The sequence below is a fragment of the Sus scrofa genome, chromosome 4 (assembly GCF_054392235.1).
Source record: "Sus scrofa isolate SSC_HxYL_T2T_F1_AM1 chromosome 4, Sscrofa_HxYL_maternal_Yorkshire_Landrace_v2.0, whole genome shotgun sequence".
Taxonomy (NCBI): domain Eukaryota; kingdom Metazoa; phylum Chordata; class Mammalia; order Artiodactyla; family Suidae; genus Sus; species Sus scrofa.
The window spans coordinates 69,639,297-69,651,078 of NC_139386.1; positions in this window are offsets into that span (position 1 = coordinate 69,639,297).

Here is an 11,782-nt window from a genome sequence, read left to right on the forward strand (position 1 = left end):
AAAGGGCTGAACCAGGGCAGGGAAGCTGAGGCATTTTGGTGAATTCTACTCTCCCGGTTACCTGACTTAAAGGTGTCAGAGCCAAATTCTCTTAACTTTGCGAAACTTTCTTCCACTAAAGATGGGCAGGATGTTTTCCAAGGGGCTCGTCCAGATTCTTCCTTAGAAGGAGGCTCCTCTTGGAGTTCCTGTTGTGGCTCAGTGGTTAATGAATCTGACTAGGAACCATGAGGTAGCAGGTTCGATCCCTGGCCTTGCTCAGTGGGTTAAGGATTCAGCATTGCTGTGAGCTGTGGTGTAGGTCACAGATGCAGCTCGGATCCTATGTTGCTGTGGCTGTGGCGTAGGCCGGTGGCTACAGCTCTGATTGGACCCCTAGCCTGGGAACCTTCATATGCTGTGGGAGTGGCCCTAGAAAAGACAAAAAGACAAAAAACGAAAAACAAAAACAAAAAAAAAAAAAAAAAGAAGAAGAAGAAGAAGGAAGCTCCTCTCCATTTCCTAGTTAAACAGCAAATTCTTTCAGCCCCAAAGGCCCTCAGGGCAGGTCTATTCCCGTAACTGGAGGGCCTGGAATCTCCCCTGGTGAAGAGGAGCCTAGGGCTGGGTAGTGCCAAGAACAGGCGTGACAGAGATTCCAGTCTTTCCATTTGCCTAAGGGAAGACTGAAAGGGCTGGAAAGGCCAGTGTTGAAGATGGTGCTGGAATACAAGCCCTTTGAGCCACAGCTCTGGACACAAGGCGGTACTGGAGTCTGAAGACCCACAGATGCTCCAAGGTGTTCCCTGGTGGTCTGGTGGCTGAGATTCATGCTTTTACCGCTGCAGCCCGGATTCAATCCCTAGTCTGGGAACTGAGGTCCTTCATCTAACCTCTAAATGCCGAGAAGACAAATGCTCATGGGAGTTTCAAGGGGGAAGAGCCTTGCTTGAGTAGGGCCAGCCAAGGGACTTGGCAATTGTCAATTTACAGGTCACAAAGGCCCCTCCTGGTCCACTACTTACCTGGGGACTTAAATGCCGTTGTTTTCCCAAGGAGCAGCAGGATTTGAGGGACAGAAAGTAAAAATGAAGAACTGGGTGTTTTTCATTTGTATTGTTTTGTTTGGTTTTGTTTGTTTATGTTTACAGCATATGCACATTCCCAGCTTAGGGACTGAATCTGAGCTGCGGCTGTCAGCTTATGCCACAGCTCACCTCGAGGTCGGATCCTTAACCCACCGAGCAAGGCCAGGGATCAAACCCAATCCTCATGGGTAATAGATATGTTACCGCTGAGCCACAACGGGAATTCCCTCATTTATGTTATTTGAATAATAAATACACACTGTCAAGAGACGCTAAAAAGCAGTAGTCTATATGTGAACTATATATATATTTTTGGACACCGGAAAAAATGTGGAGTCCCTGGGGCCAGAGATCAGATCCAAGCCACAGATGCAACCTAAGCCGTAGCTGTGGCAATGCCAGATCCTTAACTCACTGCACTGGGATGGAGCCCGTGTCCCAGGGCTCCCAAGATGTCACCAATCCCATTGCACCACAGCAGGAGCTCCTGTGAATTATCTTAATTACAGAAATACTTAGGAGTTTCTGTTGAGGCTCAGCAGAAACGAATCTGACTAGCATTAGCATCCAAAAGGATGCAGATTCGATCCCTGGCCTCGGTTGGTTGGTTAAGGATCCGGCGTTGCCGTGAGCTGTGGTGTAGGTCATGAACCCAGCTTGGATCCGGCATTGCTGTGGCTGTGGTGTGGGCTGGCAGCTAGGCTACCAGTTCGATCCCTAGCCTGGGAAGTTCCATATACTGCTGGTGCAGCCCTAAAAAAAAAAAAAAAAAAAAGAAAAAAAAAGAAAAGAAAAGAAGAAATACTTAAATGCAGAAAAAGAAATTCTGAGAGACCTAATCCTAACAACCCATATGTCAGGCATCAATTGGTCTATCAATCTGGGTTTGAAAACTGATTTCAGATGTAAAATGAGAAAAGCAGGTTTGTGGTTACAGCTGTTTACTTATTCACCCTCTGAGACAGTCCTGGCCCCTAACTTTCTAATAATAGATGACATACTGCAAGAACAAGAAGGTATTTTGAAAGAAAGACAACCAGCCATCCATTTCTCAAGCTTGTACTATTTTAACCCCAAACAGAAGGGGGTTTATCCACCAGAGTAATGGGGTCTCTATCAAGCTTAAGCCTGTGTTTCTCAAACTTGCCTAGAGATAATCATCTAGAATTGCCTATGAACCCTCAAGGTGAGTGGGGAGGGGGCCAGGCTAAGGGTGCACCAAACTAAGCATCTTTTTCTGAGAATCTCAGGAAGGTTCTGTGGGGTTTGGAGGCTTTAAAAACTGCTGTCTGGGAAAGAGGATAAGAAAGGGAATTTAGAATCAATAAATGAGACCACACAAGGAACCGGTGTTGCCATGAGCTGTGGTGTAGCTAGCTTGGATCCCACGTTGTTGTGGCTCTGGCGTACGCAGTTAGCAACAGCTCCAATTAGACCCCTAGCCTGGGAACCTCCATATGCCGCAGGAGTGGCCCTAGAAAAGGCAGAAAGACAAAAAAAAAAAAAAAAAAAAAAGAGAGACCACACAATAGCCAAAGAATGGGGGCAGCCCATGTCCCTCAGCAGATGGATGGATAAGCAAAATGTGGTCTGTACATGTGACGGAATATGATCCAGCCTTAAAATGAAGAATATCCTGGAAGTTCCCTTTGTGGCTCAGCGGTAACGAGCCTGACTAGCATCCATGACCCGACTAGTATCCATGACGATGCAAGTTCAATCCCTGTCCTCACTCAGTGGGTTAAAGGATCCAGCATTGTTGAGAGCTGTGGTGTAGACTGCAGATGCAGCTCGGATCTGGCGTTGCTGTGGCTATAGTGTAGGCTGGCAGCTGCAGCTCCAATTCAATCCCTAGCCTGGAAACTCCATATGTCGTGAGTGTGGCCCTAAAAATCAAAAAAAAAAAAAAAAAAAAAGGAAGAAAATTCTGACACGGAACAACATAGGTGAATCTTGAGGACATGATGCTAAGTGAAACAAGCTGGTCATGAAGAGTGAATACAACATGATTCCATGTATACAAGGGGCCTTCACTATGTCAAATTCATAGAGACAGAAAGTAGAATCCTGGGTGCCTGGAGCTGGAGGGACAGGGGAATGGGGAGTTACGGTTTTGTGGGTACAGTTTTCAGCTTTGTTAAGATGACGAGTTTTTTGGCCGTGCCGGCAGCATGCAGAAGTTCCCAGGCCACAGATCTCAAACCCGAACCAAAGCAGCAACCTGAGCCACAAGTGTGACAACTCCAGGTCCTTAACTCTCTGAGCCACCAGGGAACTGCAAGATGAGTTTTAGAGCTGGACAGTGATGATGGCCACACAGCAGTGTGAATGAATTTCTTGCCACTGAGCTAAACGATGGTTTAGCTACACTAAACGATGGTTAAGAATGCGAAGTTTTTTATGTGTATTTTATTATAATTAAAAATAAATGAGGGAGTTCCCTGGCGGTCTAGTGGTTAGGACACAGCTTTTGCTGCTGTGGCCCAGGTTTAATCCCTAGTCTGGGCACTGAGATCCTACATCAAGCTGCTGCATGCCTAAAAAATAAAAATGAAAGTAAATTAAAAATAAATGAGACTGAGGATAGCTACTACAGAGGCACAAACCACATGAATTCTGGGACTTGAAAAGTACCACCGTTGATGGGAGGCCTTTCCTAAGCTCTGAGTGGCTTTTTCCTGCTTGCTAGCCTTTGTTCCTAATCCCTTCCTCCCTGATCCCAGAGGAGCTTTACTTTCAGACGGTTTACCCCAGACTCTCTCTAAGTGGCTACCTGTCAGTTTCCATCTCAGCTCTACCTTTCTACGTACAGGACAGCTGACCACCAACTGACATGTTACCTGTATTGATTTTCTAAGAGCCGTCAAGGTGGAGGGAGTCTTCTCGAAGGCAGCCCTGGGCTCTTAGCTGAGTGGGATCGTAAACGCCCCCATTAAAGGTTTCATTCGATAACAGTCTTTGCTAAAGTAAATGGACGTCAGTCTCCCATCACCGCGTCCCCCCCACTCCGCCGCCCCCCGCCACTGATCCAGAGGCCATTATCAATGGAGAGCGCTCGGAGCTTCAGCGTATCAGTTTCCACATTTTCAAATGATTCCTTTAATGAAAAGCTGCATTCTTTGCAGGCCATAAAACACCAAGGAAAAGTCTATTCATTTAGCTATTGTACATATTAGCTTATTTATTTATGGCTAATGCTGCCATCAGCATTCTCTGGGTGTTGGGTTAACTCCCTTAATGATGGGTTGATAACCTGCTAAAAAGCAAACGTGCTTGAAAAACGACTCTGACAGCATACGGTGTAAGGGGACCAAAGTGTATTTTTTTATTTCCAACACAAATCTTCTGCCTTTAAACTCTGTTTAAAGTTATGTACCTCGGAATTCTTGTCGTAGCCCAGCAGAAATGAATCTGACCAGGAATCATGAGGTTGCATGTTTGATCTCTGGCCTCCCTCAGTGGGTTAAGGATCTAGCATTACTGTGAGCTGTGGTGTAGGTTGAAGACAGGGCTCAGATCCTGTGTTGCTGTGGCTGTGGCACAGGCCTGCAGCTACAGCTCCGATTAGATCCCTAACCTGGGAACTTCCATATGCTGTGGGTACGGCCCTAAAAAAAAGAAAAAAATAAAAATAAAAAACAAAGTTATGCATCTCAAGTAGAGCATTTCATATGTGCAGCTCACAAAGATTCATTTCAACCATATTCTTAGGAAATATATATCTCACCATCATGTCACCAAATATCCTTGAGTAATTTAAAGAAGATCTTCACCACCAAATTGTAAGCTTGTTGATGCCAAGAATCATCTTCTCTTTCTTTCTCTCCTCTTCCCTTCTTCCCACCTGTTCTTTCACCAAATAATTACTGAGCACCTAATCCAGATGTCTCAGTACCTGTGTGTCCTGCCCAGCAGGGACTCAAAAGTTGATGACAGTTTTGTTGGGGGAAAAAAATAGGGCCCAAATAAGACCAAAGGAGAAAAAACTGGAACTTACATGTTGGTGATTTCTGAAGATTAGGGCTCAAAACTTGATTCACTGCTTCTGTTAGTGCAGTTCTAAATATGTTTATAAGTGTTCAATTGCATTTACTTGTTAATGGCTAAACGGTGCACAGAGAAACATCAATAATGAAAGTGGATATAGCAAAATGTAAATTTTCGTTGAATTACACTCACTTTTGGGGGGGTTAGGTGAGACATAACTGAAAAAATATTACAAAGAAAAATCTTATACACAAAGGAATACTACTCAGTCGTAAAAAAGAACAAAATAATGCCATTGGCAGCAACGTGGATGAAAGTAGAGACTCTCATACTGAGTGAAGTAAGTCAGAAAGAGAAAGACAAATACCACATGATATCACTTATATCTGGAATCTAATATACAGCACAAATGAACCTTTCCACAGAAAAGAAAATCATGGACTTAGAGAATAGACTTGTGGTTGCCAAGGGGGAGGCAGAGGGAGTGGGATGGAGTGAGAGCTTGGGGTTAATAGATGCAGACTGTTGTCTTTGGAATGGATTAGCAGTGAGATCCTGCTGTGTAGCACTGGGAATTATGTCTAGTCACTTATGATGGAGCATGATATGATAATGTGAGAAAAAACAATATATATATATGTATGTGTAACTGGGTCATCATGCTGTACAGTAGAGAAAAAAAAGGTAAACAAACAAACAAAAAAAACACCAAAGAAAAATCTTAAGGCATTCCCGATGTGGCTCTGCAGAAATGAATCTGATGAGCAATCATGAGGACGAAAGTTCGTTGAGTGGGTTAAGGATCCGGTGTTGCCATGAGCTGTGGTGTAGGTTGAAGACTCAGTTTGGATCTGACGTTGCTGTAGCTGTGGTGTAGGCTGGCAGCTGTAGCTGTGGTGTAGGCTGGCAGCTGCAGCTCCGATTAGACCCCTAGCCTGAGAACCTCCATATGCTGCAGGTGTGGCCCTAAAAAGACCAAAAAAAAAAAGAAAAAAAATTTTAAAAGTCACTTCTGATTTATGTTCTGCTGAAACAAAATTGGAGAGGAAGGAGGATGGCCAGTCAGCCCTGGGAACTTGGGAGAGCCGAGAGAAAGGTAATATTAGTAGTGCTGGTCCCACCTTACAAGTGTGACACCTGTGGATATTCTGACCTCTGCTGGGACCCCCCCCACACCCTTTTTTCTGGAATCTTTACAGGCCCCCTGCCTATACTTCATCTGCATATGCTGGGAAACTGCCTTCTCCTCCCAGTGCGCTCTGTCCCCGCGGTAGCCTGCACTCCCAGAGCTGGCTTCCACTGCCACCTTGACCTTGCCAATTTCCTCCTGGAAATCTGTGGCTTGGAGGCAACTGATTTTGCCACACCTAAAACTAAACTTTAAATTCTTTCTGACAAGCCCACCACATCCCTATCTTAGGAAGAGTCCTACCACCTCTTGTCCTAGGAACCTGGCTGTCACACCTCCCCGTTTCGTTCAGATCTTGGAAGCCTAAGGTCCTCCACCCGCAGTGACACTGACACCATAGCTATTGCATCTATTTCTGCCCCTCCAAATCCTTTCCTTCCTACCCCAAGGCACCTTTTTAAAACATGAATCACTTCTTTACTCGAAGTTGCTTTTTTTTTTTTTTTTGCCTTTTTTAGGGCTGCATCCATGACGGAGGCTCCCAGGCAAGAGGTCTAATCAGAGCTGTAGCCACTGGCCTACACCAGAACCACAGCAACACAGGATCCGAGCCTCGTCTGTGACCTACACCACAGTTCACAGCAATGCCAAATCCCTAACCCACTGAGCGAGGCTAGGGATGGAACCTGCAACCTCATGATCCCTAGCTGGGTTCCTTTAACCACTGAGCCGAAAGGAACTCCCTCAAAGGCTTTTAATAGCTTTGCATTTACAGTCCCAAACTTTGACCTTAACCTACAAGGTCTCCAGCATCTTCCGGAAATACACTCGCCTTAGACCTCTGCCCAGCCACACTGGTTTCTGCCTCGGGGTCTTTGCTGTTGATATCCTTTCTGCCAGGAGCACTCCCCACCCTTCTGGAATCTAGCTTTGAGCACTGGCTGCCTAGATTTGGATCTAAACCCTGTCACTTTTCCAGCTGTGTAACCTTTGGCTTCTGTAAGCATCCAATCCTTTATCTGTGAAACGGAGGAACTAACAGTATGAACCTGATCGGGCTGTAGAAGGATTCAGTAAAGCCATGTACCTAATCTTATCCTTAGTGTAGGGCATGGCATTTAGCGTGTGTTCAATAAATGTTCGATTTTAACATCCATATTATTTTCTTCTGTGTTCCCAATAAATGTAGTGCCCTGTGTATATAACAGGTGGTTCGTTCAATGAATGTATTGAATGAATGAGTGTATGAAAGATGCGATGTGGCCTTTCCTTTATTGTCAGTACTGCGGAACTAAAGTGTAAGAGTAATAGCAGCCACTCAGAGTATGTGACAGCATGGAGCGGGGAGGACAAGGACACAAGGCCAAGAGCAAGTGGGAGAGCATGGCAGCAGGTGAGAAGACAGGAGGGAAAAGGCAGCGTGGTGATGAGCTCATGCCTTGTGCTAGCCGGCAGAGACGAGGCCCAGTTCTGCCAGGTGGGACCTGAGGGGTGGGGACGGGGTGGGAGGCACAGTGGGACCATGGAATGTGTTCGTTTAGTCAGCAACATGCATGGTCCCAGTGCTAGAGAGGCCAAGAACAGTGGGTTCAAGATATGCCTCAAGAGGAGTTCCCGTCGTGGCTCAGTGGTTAACAAATCTGACTAGGAACCATGAGGTTACAGGTTCAATCCCTGGCCTCGCTCAGTGGGTTAAGGATCTGGCGGTGGTGTGAGCTGTGGTGTATGTAGGTTGCAGACGCGGCTTGGATCTGATGTTGCTATGGCTCTGGTGTGGCTGGAGGCTACAGCTCCGATTCAACCCCTAACCTGGGAACCTCCATATGCTGCGGGTGTGGCCCTAAAAAGACAAAAAATTAAAATTAATAAAAAAAAGGTACATCTACACTACTCTGTGATGTTTCTGCAAGATACCACATGGCCACCATCAGGCTGCATCTACACCCTATCATTCCCAGCCCCCACCAGCTTTTTTTTTTTTTTTGGCCACACCCAAGATACGCAGAAGCTCCTGGGCCAGGGATCAAACTTGAGCCACCACTGTAACCAGAGCCATAGCAGTGACAACACCTGATCCTTAACCTGCTGGGCCACCAGAGTACACTAGCATCTTGTCATTTTCATGCACTCACAACAGGTTCTCAACCTTCTCATCAGTAATCAAAGCCACGATCACACTCGTTCTATAGATACAATGTATAGTAAACCAGCACAAAGCTTTTAGTAGGTGGTTCAGCACTGGGCACCAAAAACCTTTTTAAAAGGTCTGTAGTCTTCGGAGTTCCCATTGTGGCTCAGCAGAAAAAGCCCAACTAGTGTCCTTGAGGATGCGAGTTCAATTTCTGGCCCCGATTGGTGGGTTAAGGATTGAGTGTTGCCCAGAGCTGCAGTGTAGTTGACAGTCGCAGCTCAGATCAGGCATTACTGTGGCTGTGGTGTAGGTTGGTAGTTATAGCTCTGATTCGACCCCCAAGCCTGGGAACTTCCATGTGCCATGGGTGCAGACCTAAAAAATTTTTTTAAATAAATAAATAAATAAATAAATAAATAAAAGGTCTGTAGTCTTTAACCTGAGTAATTCCAGTTCTAGGAATCCATTCTATAGAGTGTCAGAAATGCAAAGATTTAGGACAAGCATGTTCTTAGCAGTCCTGTTTTTGATATTGAAAAACGTGACAGGAGTTCCTGTCGTGGCGCAGTGGTTAACGAATCCGACTAGGAACCATGAGGTTGGGGGTTCGATCCCTGCCCTTGCTCAGTGGGTTAAGGATCTGGCGTTGCCGTGAGCTGTGGTGTAGGTTGCAGACGCGGCTTGGATCCCGAGTTGCTGTGGCTCTGGTGTAGGCCGGCAGCTACAGCTGCTATTAGACCCCTAGCCTGGGAACCTCCATATGCCGAGGGAGCGGCCCAAGAAATGGCAAAAAGACAAAAAAAAGAAAAAAGAAAAACGTGACAACATAAATATCCAGCAACAGGGCTGGCTTCACAGGAATACAACAGAGTGTTGGGTGGCCAATTAAAATTGAGGGTTTTTTTTTTTTTCTTTTCTTTTTTATTTTATTTTTTTTGTCTTTTCTAGGTCCTCACCCGTGGCATATGGAGGTTCCCAGTCTAGGGGTCTAATTGGAGTTGTAGCCGCCAGCCTACTCCAGAGCCACAGCAACGCAGGATACGAACCTCATCTGCGACCTACACTACAGCTCATGGCAACGCCGGATCCTTAACCCACTGAGCAAGGCCAGGGATCGAACCCACAACCTCATGGTTCCTAGTCAGATTCATTAACCACTGAGCCACAATGGGAACTCCTGAGGGTTTTTTCCATATGCACACTGAGGTATTTGATTGGCCAGTGGGGACCTGCTGTATAGAACAGAGAACTCTATCAAATATTCTGTGATAATCTATGTAGGAAAAGAATCTGAAAGAGAATGGATGTGTGTACATGTGCAACTGAATCACTTTGTTGTACAGCAGAAATTATCACATCATGAATCAACTATACTTCAATAAAAGTTAAAATAAAAAAATAAAATAAAATCAAGATTTTTCAAAGCATGTTTAGTATTCTTTCTATGAACCCTCTGCATGACCTTGGAAGAAGCTCATAATGTAATGCAAAGCCAAAGAATCCAATCTCTCTAGATAGTAGGTGTGTATTTGAGCAGAGTTTATGTGTATTTCCTCAAGACCCGTAGAAACTACAATTTTCCAGATGTTAGTAACTAGGCAGGGAGAAATTAGGCAGGAAGCCCTCTTGGAAGGCTTTATTTTATTTTACTTTATTTCTATATATAATGACTTTTATTTTTCCCATTATGGCTGGTTTACAGTGTCCTGTCAATTTTCTACTGTACAGCAAGGTGACCCAGTTACACATACATGTATACATTCTTGGAAGGCTTTATTTTAATTCTTTCAAGGCTGTCTTTCTGTACTGAGACTATTGTGCCCTCCAGGACTGGCTTGTCACTCCACTGAGATTCAGTTTCCTTATCTGTCAAATGAGGAGGTTGAAATGTTTTATCATCACTAAGGCTTTGATGAACAAACATGCAAGGCAGCTAACATTTGCTGTCATTGACTTTCCTTTTTTGGTCTATCGGGAAAGCCAAAGCTAGTAAGCATTTGAAGGGAAACTCAAAAACTGGACAGCAGCCTCCCACCAGGTACTTTAGGCTCCTAATGTTTGGTGTGGGGACACACAGCAAATTCTGAGGAAGCATTTCTGCTCCCAGGGACCTGCCAGCAGATGGCCAGGACACCCTTTCCTAGCTGGGTCTCTGGGGAGCCCTTGGCTGCCCTGGGTTCCATCCCCCGCTGGTTTTCTGATCTTGAGTGGGAGTCAATCGGGACTCTGCTCTGAGTCGCTGAGACCCTTCTTCCCGCCAGCCGCCCTCACCTCAGGATGTTCTGATTCCTGGCACGTGGATTCCTGGCAGGTCGTGTGGCCCCCTAACCCTGGTGGGGAGGAGGAGGGGAGAGCGAATATTCCCTTCCTGCAGCTGCCCCAGCCCCTACAACTTCTCCCAACATAGAATGGACCACCTCCAGGGAGGGGAGATGCAGAGGGGATTCAGAATCGAGGTTTTTGAAATAACTTTTTTCTTTCCTGTTCTCTTTGGGGAATATTGATGCTATGCATCCAGCCACCTAGAAGAAAGCATTTTGCAGTCTCTGCCCATCCAGATTATGTCTCTATGTTTACCTTAGTAAACAGAAACTCTTTTGTAAACTGCCCCTCCCCCACTGACCCTATAATGAACATTTCCTGTTGATCAGCAGTAGCCTTCCATAAAATGATTTTCCATGCGGGCATTAATCCGCGTGTCCCAGGATGTATGATCAATGCTGATCATTTTGGTAGCTTCCCATTTCTCATTATTACAAATAGCTGTGCTAAACATCCGTGTAGGTATTTGCCTACATCCCGCATTGTTTTTCATTCAAATCAATTTCTAGACGAAATTAATGGGACCGAAGGGGTAAGGAATGGTAAAGTTTGGGTAAGCCCAGGTATACTGAGCACAGCACAGCAACAGCAGAGTGGTGGAGATTTCAACAGGAGCTATTGTTTTGTTTTGTTTTTTTGCTATTTCTTTGGGCCGTTTCCGCGGCATATGGAGGTTCCCAGGCTAGGGGTCGAATCGGAGCTGTAGCCACCGGCCCACGCCAGAGCCACAGCAACGCAGGATCTGAGCCGCGTCTGCAACCTACACCACAGCTCACGGCAACGCCAGATCGTTAACCCACTGAGCAAGGGCAGGGATCGAACTCGCAACCTCATGGTTCCTAGTCGGATTCGTTAACCACTGCGCCACGACGGGAACTCCAACAGGAGCTATTGTTATTACTGCCTTGATTTTTCCACTAGCTCGCCCTCCCCCTCGTAATTATTATTCAGAACTGTCCTGGATAAAGCGGGGGCCCTGATTTTACGTGGACTGCCAGCGGTTCCGGCCAAGAGGCCGAGCATCGGGAGTGGGGCTGGGAGTTCTGGGGAGGCAGAGTCCAGACCCAATTTATGGATGGATGTCCCTCCCAGGTGACGTCCAGGGCCCCGCCCTGCCCCATCGCCGTGCATGGGCGTGGCGGGGGG